The sequence below is a fragment of the Prenolepis imparis genome, unplaced genomic scaffold (genome assembly GCF_030444845.1).
Source record: "Prenolepis imparis isolate NDT839.2.m4 unplaced genomic scaffold, iyPreImpa1.0 SCAF_3, whole genome shotgun sequence".
Classification (NCBI taxonomy): Eukaryota; Metazoa; Arthropoda; class Insecta; order Hymenoptera; family Formicidae; genus Prenolepis; species Prenolepis imparis.
The window spans coordinates 12,952,098-12,969,027 of NW_028141161.1; the positions used below are offsets into that span (position 1 = coordinate 12,952,098).

Sequence of the window (16,930 nt, forward strand, 5' to 3'; positions counted from 1 at the left end):
TCTCTTCACGAACTTCTTATGTACTAGTATTGGCTAATTAATTCTATATAAAAATATGACCGCTCACCTTGTTCGTTGATTTAATTGTAATTAACGTCGCGAGCAGCTTTTCTGAGCGCCAATTTCACCGCACGTACGGTTAGAATAAACCGATGCTTTAAATTATAGCAGGTTAGTCAACATACAGATATGAAAGTACGCCTGACATTCATAGACATGCATGTTTGGGGTTGGCTAACCTGCTAATATTAACCATCGGTTTATCTAATTGCAACTTGCAACTTTAACTCTACTTGGTTAGGTTATTTTGGTGAGAATGAAAATTCGCGACTGTGAACTTGGATTAATTTAATCGACGTTTAATATCTAATAAGAGATACTTGTTTTATATAGAACAGATTCTCCTATTGAGTATCAAACGTTGATTAACTCTAAAACTCTAATCAGAGTTTGATCGAAATGATATATATCACTAATTACATCGAAACTATTCTCTTAATCGCGTCCGTGGTAAATAGGTAAGCTGGCGTCGCGCGTCCTGCTAGTGACTTTAGTTGGCCGTTACGTCAGAGATGGCGCGCACTGTATCGCGACAGTATCTAGTTAGTTATACTGTGACGTAGTTGATTTCCGTTGCCGGCGACTTCGAGTGCGGAAAGTCGCGTTCGTCAGTCCGTGATAAAAGGATCAATTGTGTCCTTTTTTGCGAGTCGTCCGGTGGTTTGATCGCGTTTCGAGATTCCCCTATGCGGTTTCGCGTAATTTCGGTGCTCGAACCTCGCCAGATCGTCGTGTGCCTTGTCAATCGGCGAGATATTCGTCCCCAGAGGTGCATCGCTCGCGCACGAGTCTGTCGCCGGTATGTAAACATGTTTATACAGCAAGTACCGTAATACCACAACAATGGCATTCAAAAAAAAAACTCATAACGAATTGTTTTCAGGTACCAACTATCTCCAACTCGTGTACGTCTGTGTCGAGAGTAAAAACACACACCGCAATATTACGTTCTCAATCACGGGTAGATTTTATGGTCCACTTGACGAAAGAGAGAGAGAGAGAGAGAGAGAGAGAGAGAGGACTCTCTCCTCGTCTCTCTCGGTTTCGTGACTTATTAATCGCAGTTTCGACCGTGGTTTCGCCATTGTTTCTAATTTGTGAGCGTCCTTGTTTTATTCCTTTTAGTCGGACTAATTAATCTTTATCACTGAATACATCATATCGTTCTTTATTTGTAACTTCTCTATTGATATAAATATAAATCGCAATTCTATAATATAGACGGAACGCTTGGTTAACGCAATTGAGGTTAACTACTCGATTATGGATCGTGCGTTTCACGGTGTACTTATTATTGATATCTGATATTGTTTTTATCTCCGCGAATACGTATTATGAAATAATGTATAAAAATCGTTGGGAATGTAAAATCGTGCGTGATTTTATCGTAATTGTCGCGCGAAAGTTCAGTGCAAATAACATATTAATTGTGACAATATAGTCAAATTGTTTCAATTACCTGCGGAATATTAAACGCGATCGTGATTAAATTTAATCGGTACTCGAGTGACGATCGCACATTTAACCTAATTAACTTCGATATAATCGTGCCAACGTATACGAGTGAGAGACACGAACTTGGCGACGAAGGTTGCTGCGTCGTCGAATCCTGCGAAAAAAATTGCTGCTCCTGTCTAACAACGAAGAGTGAGTACTCTTTTTTTTTTTAACAATATTGTTACAGATGTGTAACAGATATAAATACAGCAGAAAATGTGTGAGATATCGAAGTTATTTATTTTTGAAACGTACCGAGAGAGAGAAACAATGAGAAAAAATACTGATCTTTAATATTTCCTGAAATGTTTGTACATATTTATGATAGAGTTTTTTTATCTTTACTTAAATTAAATCATATATAAATTCAATGGTACATACATAAGTTTATTGTAAATCAATTTGAAAAAGATTCTCTTAAACATTCTCTTGTTTATTCCTTTCTTAATTTTCAAGATTTGCTTTGCTAAGTAATTAGAAAATAAATAGTATAATTATTTGATCTTAACAAATTAATGAATTAAATATAAATATGTTTATATTCTTTAAAACCATATCAATGATTGAGTCTTAAATGAATTAAATAAATATATATTCGCAAAACAAAAATTAATTATTATAACAACGAAAGGTGAGTACTCTTTTTTTTTTTAACAATATTGTTACAGATGTGTAACAAATATAAATACAGCAGAAAATGGGGTGTGTGAAGTTGGCACCCCTATGTTACGATATCATAGTTCTGTTAAGAGTTCTGAATTATTTAGAAGCTAAGGAAGAGTTCTTGATAGTTTTTATAAATAGTTCCGGTCATTATGATAATGAAATTTGACTTTGAAAAATGGGGGTGCCAACTTCACGATTTTTTTACACATCGAGTTCCAATAGTTCTGAGCTTAATTTTAAAACTCTTTTGAGTAGATCTATAGTTCCTGATACTTTTTTTAAAGAGTTCTGCAGTTTTTAGATAAAAAAAAAATACTTAAAAAAAAATTTTTAATGTTTTAAAATTTGATTTTAAGATACGATAGTTCTGGGATATTTCTATTATTATTTTATTGATTTCGAAGAGTTCTCTGCAATTAAAAATAATTTATATCCAAAAATGAAAAAATTCTACACTTTAAACGAAATTTCAAAAACCAGTTAAAAATAACACGTATCTTCTTACTCCGTCACCCGATTGCATTAACTCATAAGACTTTTCGTCAACACTCGTCGAGAACTGTTCAGAACTCCAGTCAGAACTAATCGGAACTCTGAAAAAATTTTCACATTTTCACAGTTCTCGACGAGTGTTGACGAAAAGTCTTATGAGTTAATGCAATCGGGTGACGGAGTAAGAAGATACGTGTTATTTTTAACTGGTTTTTGAAATTTCGTTTAAAGTGTAGAATTTTTTCATTTTTGGATATAAATTATTTTTAATTGCAGAGAACTCTTCGAAATCAATAAAATAATAATAGAAATATCCCAGAACTATCGTATCTTAAAATAAAATTTTCTACAATTTTTAATATTTCTTTAAGTATTTTTTTTTAATCTAAAAACTGTAGAACTCTTTAAAAAAAGTATCAGGAACTATAGATCTACTCAAAAGAGTTTTAAAATTAAGCTCAGAACTATTGGAACTCGATGTGTAAAAAAATCGTGAAGTTGGCACCCCCATTTTTCAAAGTCAATTTTCATTATCATAATGACCGGAACTATTTATAAAAACTATCAAGAACTCTTCCTTAGCTTCTAAATAATTCAGAACTCTTAACAGAACTATGATATCGTAACATAGGGGTGCCAACTTCACACACCCTTTTTTTATCTCTATAAAAATTGCACAACTCTTTCAAAAATAATCAAGAACTATGTAACTATTAAACAATTAAAATTTACTCACCTCACGGTTGCTCCTTTGTTGCCCGATGCCTCCCCGGGCCTCCTCGTACAAGTTTCGAAACACTTGCACTCGCGTTACTTTTTTCCGTTTGCGACGCGCGGCGACGCCCGGGTTTTAGCTATCACATTTTTGACGCGTTTCGGTAAAACGCGAGACTCACGAGAGCTTATTCGCGCACGAAAACCGAAGCTCCGTTTTCGCGTCGCCGCTTTTTTTCAAGGCTCATTTATCGGAGGGCCTTATCGAACGAAGATGATCAAGATGGCGACTTCGCCGCGACGTACTGAAGTCGCTCAAGAACGCAAGCGAGACGAATATTGAGCGAAATTCATGGCCGAGGATATCAATCTCGAGTGTGCGATCGCGATTACGATGTCGGTACGTGCGACGCGATCGGATTTATACGATAATTAATCGTCAAAGACGCTAATTAATACACCCGTCCTTTCGCGGACCGACAATAAGCACGCGACCGTTGGCCACGAACAACCGAGGAACAGCACTGGATTTAGACTGGCACTGCCAGGTTCGGAACGCGCAACGAAGTCACGCCACCGCGTAGTGGTGGGGGGTGGGGGTATGTAGTCGCGATGTGATTCGCCGAGCTCCCACGTCGCGACCTCTACATACCCCCACCACTACGACGTGGCGCGACGTGTCGTTGCGCGTTCCGAAACTGGCAGGCGTCAGTCTAGCTCCATTGCTGCTCGTCGGTTGTTCGTGATTAAGGTCGCGCGCTTCTTGTCGTTCCGCGAAAGAACGAATGTATTAATTAGTATCTTTAGTGGTTAATTATCGTATAAATATGATCACGTCGCGCGTACCAACATCGTAATCGCGCTCGCAAGCGCGAGAATGATCTCGTTGGTCGTAAATCTCGCTCAATATTCGTCTCGCTTGCGTCCTTCGGCGACTTCTGAGTGCGTCGCGGCGAAGTCGCCATTTTCGTTCGACAAGCGCTGCTACGTTCTCGTGGTACTTTCCACTTCGTGATTAACGGTCGCGCGCTCATTGCCGGTCCGGTCCGCGAGTGTGTGTTAATTAGTGTCTTTGGTGGTTAATTATCGTATAAATATGATCACGTCGCGCGTACCAATATCGTAATCGCGATCGCAAGCGCGAGATTGATCTCGTCGGCCGTGAATCTCGCTCAATGTTCGTCTCGCTTGCATCTTTCGGTGACTTATGTGCGTCGCGGCGAAGTCGCCATTTTGATCATCTTCGTTCGATAAGGCCCTCCGATAAATGAGCCTTGAAAAAAAGCGGCGACGCGAAAACGGAGCTTCGGTTTTCGTGCGCGAATAAGCTCTCGCGAGTCTCGCGTTTTACCGAAACGCGTCAAAAATGTGATAGCTAAAACCCGGGCGTCGCCGCGCGTCACAAACGGAACAAAGTGTTTGTGTTGTGAACGTGAGTGTTTCGAAACTTCTACGAGGAGGAGGCCCGGGGTGGCATCGGGCAACGGCAAAGCAACCATATGGTAAATAATTTATTTATTATAATAATAAAAAGCCGTTATATATTGATTTTTATTTATTATATATATATATAATGATCAAAGAAAAATGCGAGATAGAATATGACAAAATTATTTTATTAAATCATAAATAGTTTTCATAATGTTTCGAGATGATAACAATTAGCTGGACACACTGTGTCCTTGTTTGCACTGGATATTCAAGCAACGAAATTTGAAACGATAAGGTAATAATGTTATTCCGAGGAGTGTCTTACTGTCGCAGTACATGTATCGACATGTACATTTTTTCTGGAATTACACATTACTTAGCATTGATCTACATTCTACATTAATCCACAAGCATAAACTAATAATAACCCAGATAAAATTAAAACGTTTTGAAAAGTAAAAATAATGTTATGTCGTTTTTTTAAAATATATTTTATTAAATATTATAATTTATATGAAATCATTAATATTTAATTTTTAATTTGTTCAGATCTAATCGAATTTTATTTCTATTTTGTGTGTGTTCAAGTTTATATATAAGAAATTTTTATTAAAAATGTTTTTTTTTGTTGATTTTTAAAAATATTTTAAGCACGAAGTTTAAAAGAAGACACTTTTTTAAATTTATAATCAGGAATGCGTAACTTTTTGTTATATCTTAATTATAATATAAAAATATAATATAATTTTAATCACTTTTTTATTCACTTTTACCACTTCTACGTCGGGCCAGAAATTTTTCGAGCTGTCATACGAAAGTTTGCAATAACTTTTTATATATTAATCCTAGCGCTTCGAGAATTAATAGTTATTGGTAGAACTCGTCCGGTGCTACCCAAAATTGTTAAAATAACTATAGAAACATTAAAAAAATTTTTATTTATTGTCGAAAAATTTCTATGTCCCGGGGAATAAATAATTTTTAACAGTTCTGATAATCAGGCGTGGAGAATTAATAGTTATTAATAGAACAAGTAAAATCGTGGAAACCGCATGTCTCTGTTTATTATAGTTTAAAAGATATCGATTTATTTCACTTTTACCACTTTTACGTCGGGCCAGAAATTTTTCGAGCTGTCATACGAAAGTTTGCAATAACTTTTTATATAACAATCTCAGCGCTTCGAGCATTAATAGTTATTGGTAGAACTCGTCCGGTGCTACCCAAAATTGTTAAAAAAAATATAGAAACACTAAAAAAATTTTTATTTATTGTCGAAAAATTTCTATGTTCCGGGGAATAAATAATTTTTAACAGTTCTGATAATCAGGCTTGGAGAATTAATAGTTATTGATAGAACAAGTAAAAACGTGGAAACCGCATGTCTCTGTTTATTATAGTTTAAAAGATATCGATTTATTTCACTTTTACCACTTTTCCGTCGGGCCAGAAATTTTTCGACCTGTCATACGAAAGTTTGCAATAACTTTTTATATAACAATCTCAGCGCTTCGAGCATTAATAGTTATTGGTAGAACTCGTCCGGTGCTACCCAAAATTGTTAAAAAAAATATAGAAACACTAAAAAAATTTTTATTTATTGTCGAAAAATTTCTATGTTCCGGGGAATAAATAATTTTTAACAGTTCTGATAATCAGGCTTGGAGAATTAATAGTTATTGATAGAACAAGTAAAAACGTGGAAACCGCATGTCTCTGTTTATTATAGTTTAAAAGATATCGATTTATTTCACTTTTACCACTTTTCCGTCGGGCCAGAAATTTTTCGACCTGTCATACGAAAGTTTGCAATAACTTTTTATATAACAATCTCAGCGCTTCGAGCATTAATAGTTATTGTTAGAACTCGTCCGGTGCTACCCAAAATTGTTAAAAAAAATATAGAAACACTAAAAAAATATTTATTTATTGTCGAAAAATTTCAATGTTCCGGGGAATAAATAATTTTTAACATTTCTGATAATCAGGCTTGGAGAATTAATAATTATTGATAGAACAAGTAAAAACGTGGAAACCGCATGTCTCTGTTTATTATAGTTTAAAAGATATCGATTTATTTCACTTTTACCACTTTTCCGTCGGGCCAGAAATTTTTCGACCTGTCATACGAAAGTTTGCAATAACTTTTTATATAACAATCTCAGCGCTTCGAGCATTAATAGTTATTGGTAGAACTCGTCCGGTGCTACCCAAAATTGTTAAAAAAAATATAGAAACACTAAAAAAATTTTTATTTATTGTCGAAAAATTTCTATGTTCCGGGGAATAAATAATTTTTAACAGTTCTGATAATCAGGCTTGGAGAATTAATAATTATTGATAGAACAAGTAAAAACGTGGAAACCGCATGTCTCTGTTTATTATAGTTTAAAAGATATCGATTTATTTCACTTTTACCACTTTTCCGTCGGGCCAGAAATTTTTCGACCTGTCATACGAAAGTTTGCAATAACTTTTTATATAACAATCTCAGCGCTTCGAGCATTAATAGTTATTGTTAGAACTCGTCCGGTGCTACCCAAAATTGTTAAAAAAAATATAGAAACACTAAAAAAATATTTATTTATTGTCGAAAAATTTCAATGTTCCGGGGAATAAATAATTTTTAACATTTCTGATAATCAGGCTTGGAGAATTAATAGTTATTGATAGAACAAGTAAAAACGTGGAAACCGCATGTCTCTGTTTATTATAGTTTAAAAGATATCGATTTATTTCACTTTTACCACTTTTCCGTCGGGCCAGAAATTTTTCGACCTGTCATACGAAAGTTTGCAATAACTTTTTATATAACAATCTCAGCGCTTCGAGCATTAATAGTTATTGGTAGAACTCGTCCGGTGCTACCCAAAATTGTTAAAAAAAATATAGAAACACTAAAAAAATATTTATTTATTGTCGAAAAATTTCTATGTTCCGGGGAATAAATAATTTTTAACAGTTCTGATAATCAGGCTTGGAGAATTAATAGTTATTGATAGAACAAGTAAAAACGTGGAAACCGCATGTCTCTGTTTATTATAGTTTAAAAGATATCGATTTATTTCACTTTTACCACTTTTACGTCGGGCCAGAAATTTTTCGAGCTGTCATACGAAAGTTTGCAATAACTTTTTATATATTAATCCTAGCGCTTCGAGAATTAATAGTTATTGGTAGAACTCGTCCGGTGCTACCCAAAATTGTTAAAATAACTATAGAAACATTAGAACAATTTTTATTTATTGTCGATAAATTTCTATGTCCCGGGGAATAAATAATTTTTAGCAGTTCTGATAATCAGGCTTGGAGAATTAATAATTATTAATAGAACAAGTAAAAACGTGAAAACCGCATGTCTCTATTTATTATAGTTTAAAAGATATCGATTTATTTCACTTTTACCACTTTTCCGTCGGGCCAGAAATTTTTCGACCTGTCATACGAAAGTTTGCAATAACTTTTTATATAACAATCTCAGCGCTTCGAGCATTAATAGTTATTGGTAGAACTCGTCCGGTGCTACCCAAAATTGTTAAAAAAAATATAGAAACACTAAAAAAATATTTATTTATTGTCGAAAAATTTCAATGTTCCGGAATAAATAATTTTTAACATTTCTGATAATCAGGCTTGGAGAATTAATAATTATTGATAGAACAAGTAAAAACGTGGAAACCGCATGTCTCTGTTTATTATAGTTTAAAAGATATCGATTTATTTCACTTTTACCACTTTTCCGTCGGGCCAGAAATTTTTCGACCTGTCATACGAAAGTTTGCAATAACTTTTTATATAACAATCTCAGCGCTTCGAGCATTAATAGTTATTGGTAGAACTCGTCCGGTGCTACCCAAAATTGTTAAAAAAAATATAGAAACACTAAAAAAATTTTTATTTATTGTCGAAAAATTTCTATGTTCCGGGGAATAAATAATTTTTAACAGTTCTGATAATCAGGCTTGGAGAATTAATAGTTATTGATAGAACAAGTAAAAACGTGGAAACCGCATGTCTCTGTTTATTATAGTTTAAAAGATATCGATTTATTTCACTTTTACCACTTTTCCGTCGGGCCAGAAATTTTTCGACCTGTCATACGAAAGTTTGCAATAACTTTTTATATAACAATCTCAGCGCTTCGAGCATTAATAGTTATTGGTAGAACTCGTCCGGTGCTACCCAAAATTGTTAAAAAAAATATAGAAACACTAAAAAAATATTTATTTATTGTCGAAAAATTTCTATGTTCCGGGGAATAAATAATTTTTAACAGTTCTGATAATCAGGCTTGGAGAATTAATAGTTATTGATAGAACAAGTAAAAACGTGGAAACCGCATGTCTCTGTTTATTATAGTTTAAAAGATATCGATTTATTTCACTTTTACCACTTTTACGTCGGGCCAGAAATTTTTCGAGCTGTCATACGAAAGTTTGCAATAACTTTTTATATATTAATCCTAGCGCTTCGAGAATTAATAGTTATTGGTAGAACTCGTCCGGTGCTACCCAAAATTGTTAAAATAACTATAGAAACATTAGAACAATTTTTATTTATTGTCGATAAATTTCTATGTCCCGGGGAATAAATAATTTTTAGCAGTTCTGATAATCAGGCTTGGAGAATTAATAATTATTAATAGAACAAGTAAAAACGTGAAAACCGCATGTCTCTATTTATTATAGTTTAAAAGATATCGATTTATTTCACTTTTACCACTTTTCCGTCGGGCCAGAAATTTTTCGACCTGTCATACGAAAGTTTGCAATAACTTTTTATATAACAATCTCAGCGCTTCGAGCATTAATAGTTATTGGTAGAACTCGTCCGGTGCTACCCAAAATTGTTAAAAAAAATATAGAAACACTAAAAAAATATTTATTTATTGTCGAAAAATTTCAATGTTCCGGAATAAATAATTTTTAACATTTCTGATAATCAGGCTTGGAGAATTAATAATTATTGATAGAACAAGTAAAAACGTGGAAACCGCATGTCTCTGTTTATTATAGTTTAAAAGATATCGATTTATTTCACTTTTACCACTTTTCCGTCGGGCCAGAAATTTTTCGACCTGTCATACGAAAGTTTGCAATAACTTTTTATATAACAATCTCAGCGCTTCGAGCATTAATAGTTATTGGTAGAACTCGTCCGGTGCTACCCAAAATTGTTAAAAAAAATATAGAAACACTAAAAAAATTTTTATTTATTGTCGAAAAATTTCTATGTTCCGGGGAATAAATAATTTTTAACAGTTCTGATAATCAGGCTTGGAGAATTAATAGTTATTGATAGAACAAGTAAAAACGTGGAAACCGCATGTCTCTGTTTATTATAGTTTAAAAGATATCGATTTATTTCACTTTTACCACTTTTACGTCGGGCCAGAAATTTTTCGACCTGTCATACGAAAGTTTGCAATAACTTTTTATATAACAATCTCAGCGCTTCGAGCATTAATAGTTATTGGTAGAACTCGTCCGGTGCTACCCAAAATTGTTAAAATAACTATAGAAACATTAAAAAAATGTTTATTTATTGTCGAAAAATTTCTATGTCCCGGGGAATAAATAATTTTTAACAGTTCTGATAATCAGGCTTGGAGAATTAATAGTTATTGATAGAACAAGTAAAAACGTGGAAACCGCATGTCTCTGTTTATTATAGTTTAAAAGATATCGATTTATTTCACTTTTACCACTTTTCCGTCGGGCCAGAAATTTTTCGACCTGTCATACGAAAGTTTGCAATAACTTTTTATATAACAATCTCAGCGCTTCGAGCATTAATAGTTATTGGTAGAACTCGTCCGGTGCTACCCAAAATTGTTAAAAAAAATATAGAAACACTAAAAAAATATTTATTTATTGTCGAAAAATTTCTATGTTCCGGGGAATAAATAATTTTTAACAGTTCTGATAATCAGGCTTGGAGAATTAATAGTTATTGATAGAACAAGTAAAAACGTGGAAACCGCATGTCTCTGTTTATTATAGTTTAAAAGATATCGATTTATTTCACTTTTACCACTTTTACGTCGGGCCAGAAATTTTTCGAGCTGTCATACGAAAGTTTGCAATAACTTTTTATATATTAATCCTAGCGCTTCGAGAATTAATAGTTATTGGTAGAACTCGTCCGGTGCTACCCAAAATTGTTAAAATAACTATAGAAACATTAGAACAATTTTTATTTATTGTCGATAAATTTCTATGTCCCGGGGAATAAATAATTTTTAGCAGTTCTGATAATCAGGCTTGGAGAATTAATAATTATTAATAGAACAAGTAAAAACGTGAAAACCGCATGTCTCTATTTATTATAGTTTAAAAGATATCGATTTATTTCACTTTTACCACTTTTCCGTCGGGCCAGAAATTTTTCGACCTGTCATACGAAAGTTTGCAATAACTTTTTATATAACAATCTCAGCGCTTCGAGCATTAATAGTTATTGGTAGAACTCGTCCGGTGCTACCCAAAATTGTTAAAAAAAATATAGAAACACTAAAAAAATATTTATTTATTGTCGAAAAATTTCAATGTTCCGGAATAAATAATTTTTAACATTTCTGATAATCAGGCTTGGAGAATTAATAATTATTGATAGAACAAGTAAAAACGTGGAAACCGCATGTCTCTGTTTATTATAGTTTAAAAGATATCGATTTATTTCACTTTTACCACTTTTCCGTCGGGCCAGAAATTTTTCGACCTGTCATACGAAAGTTTGCAATAACTTTTTATATAACAATCTCAGCGCTTCGAGCATTAATAGTTATTGGTAGAACTCGTCCGGTGCTACCCAAAATTGTTAAAAAAAATATAGAAACACTAAAAAAATTTTTATTTATTGTCGAAAAATTTCTATGTTCCGGGGAATAAATAATTTTTAACAGTTCTGATAATCAGGCTTGGAGAATTAATAGTTATTGATAGAACAAGTAAAAACGTGGAAACCGCATGTCTCTGTTTATTATAGTTTAAAAGATATCGATTTATTTCACTTTTACCACTTTTCCGTCGGGCCAGAAATTTTTCGACCTGTCATACGAAAGTTTGCAATAACTTTTTATATAACAATCTCAGCGCTTCGAGCATTAATAGTTATTGGTAGAACTCGTCCGGTGCTACCCAAAATTGTTAAAAAAAATATAGAAACACTAAAAAAATATTTATTTATTGTCGAAAAATTTCTATGTTCCGGGGAATAAATAATTTTTAACAGTTCTGATAATCAGGCTTGGAGAATTAATAGTTATTGATAGAACAAGTAAAAACGTGGAAACCGCATGTCTCTGTTTATTATAGTTTAAAAGATATCGATTTATTTCACTTTTACCACTTTTACGTCGGGCCAGAAATTTTTCGAGCTGTCATACGAAAGTTTGCAATAACTTTTTATATATTAATCCTAGCGCTTCGAGAATTAATAGTTATTGGTAGAACTCGTCCGGTGCTACCCAAAATTGTTAAAATAACTATAGAAACATTAGAACAATTTTTATTTATTGTCGATAAATTTCTATGTCCCGGGGAATAAATAATTTTTAGCAGTTCTGATAATCAGGCTTGGAGAATTAATAATTATTAATAGAACAAGTAAAAACGTGAAAACCGCATGTCTCTATTTATTATAGTTTAAAAGATATCGATTTATTTCACTTTTACCACTTTTCCGTCGGGCCAGAAATTTTTCGACCTGTCATACGAAAGTTTGCAATAACTTTTTATATAACAATCTCAGCGCTTCGAGCATTAATAGTTATTGGTAGAACTCGTCCGGTGCTACCCAAAATTGTTAAAAAAAATATAGAAACACTAAAAAAATATTTATTTATTGTCGAAAAATTTCAATGTTCCGGAATAAATAATTTTTAACATTTCTGATAATCAGGCTTGGAGAATTAATAATTATTGATAGAACAAGTAAAAACGTGGAAACCGCATGTCTCTGTTTATTATAGTTTAAAAGATATCGATTTATTTCACTTTTACCACTTTTCCGTCGGGCCAGAAATTTTTCGACCTGTCATACGAAAGTTTGCAATAACTTTTTATATAACAATCTCAGCGCTTCGAGCATTAATAGTTATTGGTAGAACTCGTCCGGTGCTACCCAAAATTGTTAAAAAAAATATAGAAACACTAAAAAAATTTTTATTTATTGTCGAAAAATTTCTATGTTCCGGGGAATAAATAATTTTTAACAGTTCTGATAATCAGGCTTGGAGAATTAATAGTTATTGATAGAACAAGTAAAAACGTGGAAACCGCATGTCTCTGTTTATTATAGTTTAAAAGATATCGATTTATTTCACTTTTACCACTTTTACGTCGGGCCAGAAATTTTTCGACCTGTCATACGAAAGTTTGCAATAACTTTTTATATAACAATCTCAGCGCTTCGAGCATTAATAGTTATTGGTAGAACTCGTCCGGTGCTACCCAAAATTGTTAAAATAACTATAGAAACATTAAAAAAATGTTTATTTATTGTCGAAAAATTTCTATGTCCCGGGGAATAAATAATTTTTAACAGTTCTGATAATCAGGCTTGGAGAATTAATAGTTATTGATAGAACAAGTAAAAACGTGGAAACCGCATGTCTCTGTTTATTATAGTTTAAAAGATATCGATTTATTTCACTTTTACCACTTTTCCGTCGGGCCAGAAATTTTTCGACCTGTCATACGAAAGTTTGCAATAACTTTTTATATAACAATCTCAGCGCTTCGAGCATTAATAGTTATTGGTAGAACTCGTCCGGTGCTACCCAAAATTGTTAAAAAAAATATAGAAACACTAAAAAAATATTTATTTATTGTCGAAAAATTTCTATGTTCCGGGGAATAAATAATTTTTAACAGTTCTGATAATCAGGCTTGGAGAATTAATAGTTATTGATAGAACAAGTAAAAACGTGGAAACCGCATGTCTCTGTTTATTATAGTTTAAAAGATATCGATTTATTTCACTTTTACCACTTTTACGTCGGGCCAGAAATTTTTCGAGCTGTCATACGAAAGTTTGCAATAACTTTTTATATATTAATCCTAGCGCTTCGAGAATTAATAGTTATTGGTAGAACTCGTCCGGTGCTACCCAAAATTGTTAAAATAACTATAGAAACATTAGAACAATTTTTATTTATTGTCGATAAATTTCTATGTCCCGGGGAATAAATAATTTTTAGCAGTTCTGATAATCAGGCTTGGAGAATTAATAATTATTAATAGAACAAGTAAAAACGTGAAAACCGCATGTCTCTATTTATTATAGTTTAAAAGATATCGATTTATTTCACTTTTACCACTTTTCCGTCGGGCCAGAAATTTTTCGACCTGTCATACGAAAGTTTGCAATAACTTTTTATATAACAATCTCAGCGCTTCGAGCATTAATAGTTATTGGTAGAACTCGTCCGGTGCTACCCAAAATTGTTAAAAAAAATATAGAAACACTAAAAAAATATTTATTTATTGTCGAAAAATTTCAATGTTCCGGAATAAATAATTTTTAACATTTCTGATAATCAGGCTTGGAGAATTAATAATTATTGATAGAACAAGTAAAAACGTGGAAACCGCATGTCTCTGTTTATTATAGTTTAAAAGATATCGATTTATTTCACTTTTACCACTTTTCCGTCGGGCCAGAAATTTTTCGACCTGTCATACGAAAGTTTGCAATAACTTTTTATATAACAATCTCAGCGCTTCGAGCATTAATAGTTATTGGTAGAACTCGTCCGGTGCTACCCAAAATTGTTAAAAAAAATATAGAAACACTAAAAAAATTTTTATTTATTGTCGAAAAATTTCTATGTTCCGGGGAATAAATAATTTTTAACAGTTCTGATAATCAGGCTTGGAGAATTAATAGTTATTGATAGAACAAGTAAAAACGTGGAAACCGCATGTCTCTGTTTATTATAGTTTAAAAGATATCGATTTATTTCACTTTTACCACTTTTACGTCGGGCCAGAAATTTTTCGACCTGTCATACGAAAGTTTGCAATAACTTTTTATATAACAATCTCAGCGCTTCGAGCATTAATAGTTATTGGTAGAACTCGTCCGGTGCTACCCAAAATTGTTAAAATAACTATAGAAACATTAAAAAAATGTTTATTTATTGTCGAAAAATTTCTATGTCCCGGGGAATAAATAATTTTTAACAGTTCTGATAATCAGGCTTGGAGAATTAATAGTTATTGATAGAACAAGTAAAAACGTGGAAACCGCATGTCTCTGTTTATTATAGTTTAAAAGATATCGATTTATTTCACTTTTACCACTTTTCCGTCGGGCCAGAAATTTTTCGACCTGTCATACGAAAGTTTGCAATAACTTTTTATATAACAATCTCAGCGCTTCGAGCATTAATAGTTATTGTTAGAACTCGTCCGGTGCTACCCAAAATTGTTAAAAAAAATATAGAAACACTAAAAAAATTTTTATTTATTGTCCAAAAATTTCTATGTTCCGGGGAATAAATAATTTTTAACAGTTCTGATAATCATGCTTGGAGAATTAATAGTTATTGATAGAACAAGTAAAAACGTGGAAACCGCATGTCTCTGTTTATTATAGTTTAAAAGATATCGATTTATTTCACTTTTACCACTTTTACGTCGGGACAGAAATTTTTCGAGCTGTCATACGAAAGTTTGCAATAACTTTTTATATAACAATCTCAGCGCTTCGAGCATTAATAGTTATTGGTAAAAGTCGTCCGGTGCTACCCAAAATTGTTAAAATAACTATAGAAACGTTAAAAAATTTTTTATTTATTGTCGAAAAATATCTATGTCCCGGGGAATAAATAATTTTTAACAGTTCAGATAATTAGGCTTGGAGCATTAATTGTTATTGATAGAACAAGTAAAAACGTGGAAACCGCATGTTTATTATAGTTTAAAAGATATCGATTTATTTCACTTTTACCACTTTTACGTCGGGCCAGAAATTTAAAGTCGACCTGACATACGAAAATTTCGTAAAAGTGAAATAAATCGATATCTTTTAAACTATAATAAGTAGAGACATGCGGTTTCCACGTTTTTACTTGTTTTATCAATAACTATTAATGCTCCAAGCCTAATTATCAGAACTGTTAAAAAATTTTTATTCATCGGGATAGAAATTTTTTGACGATGAATAAAAATTTTTTTAATGTTTCGATAGTTTTGTTGACAATTTTGGGTAGCAGCTCACGAGTTCTACTAATAGTTATTAATGCTCGACGCGCTAAGATTAATATATAAAAAGTTATCGCAAATTTTCGTATGACAGGTCGACTTTAAATTTCTGGCCCGACGTAAAAGTGGAAAAAGTGAAATAAATCGATATCTCGGAAAATATAATAGATAGAGCCATGCGGTTTTTTCTAGTTTTATCAATAACTATTAATGCTAATGATGAATATTTGGCTCTCTTTAAAATAATTAATATCGATACTTTGTAGCGAACGCTATACAACGCAGATCAATATTACGTATATTAAATAAGAGAATTTGTACGCTCATATGTTTATGATATAAAAATAATTTTTAAATAGTGTATTATCAAAATATACAAGCCATGAATTTTTGGCTCCTTTTAAAATATTTAATATCCTTTTAAACTGTCGATACTTTGTAGTTACAAGAGATTGATATTTAATATTTTAAAAATAGCCTAAAATTTATCGCTTGTATATATTGATAGTATATTGATTGCAGATTATTCTTATATCATAAACATAGCGTACAAATTTTTTCATATAATAAATATAAATTCCGCGGCTACAAATTATTGATATTTAATATTTTAAGAATAGCCAAAAATCATCCATTGTATATGTTAATAGTACATTGATTGCAAAGTATCTTTATATAGTAGACATTTTGTATATAAAATAAATGAATTTGTACGTTTATATGGTGTTTATAAAAATAATCTAATAATAATATAGCATCGAAATATGCAAGCGATGAATTTTTGGCTTTTTTTAAAATATTAAATATCGATACTTTTTAGCCGCGGACCCTATACAACGCAGACTTATATTACGTATATT

At 32.2% G+C, this 16,930-nt stretch overlaps 1 protein-coding gene across 1 annotated transcript in view; it reads left to right on the forward strand.

Moving 5' to 3' along the window:
- Window positions 1–1,550: 1,550 nt before the first annotated feature.
- The window catches only part of Zfh2 (Zn finger homeodomain 2), a 386,236-nt gene continuing 370,856 nt past the window's right edge, over window positions 1,551–16,930 (forward strand). The window contains exon 1 of the mRNA XM_083034260.1: window positions 1,551–1,707. The gene's annotated coding sequence lies outside the window, so the exon portion shown is untranslated. The remainder of the gene's footprint in view (window positions 1,708–16,930) is intronic.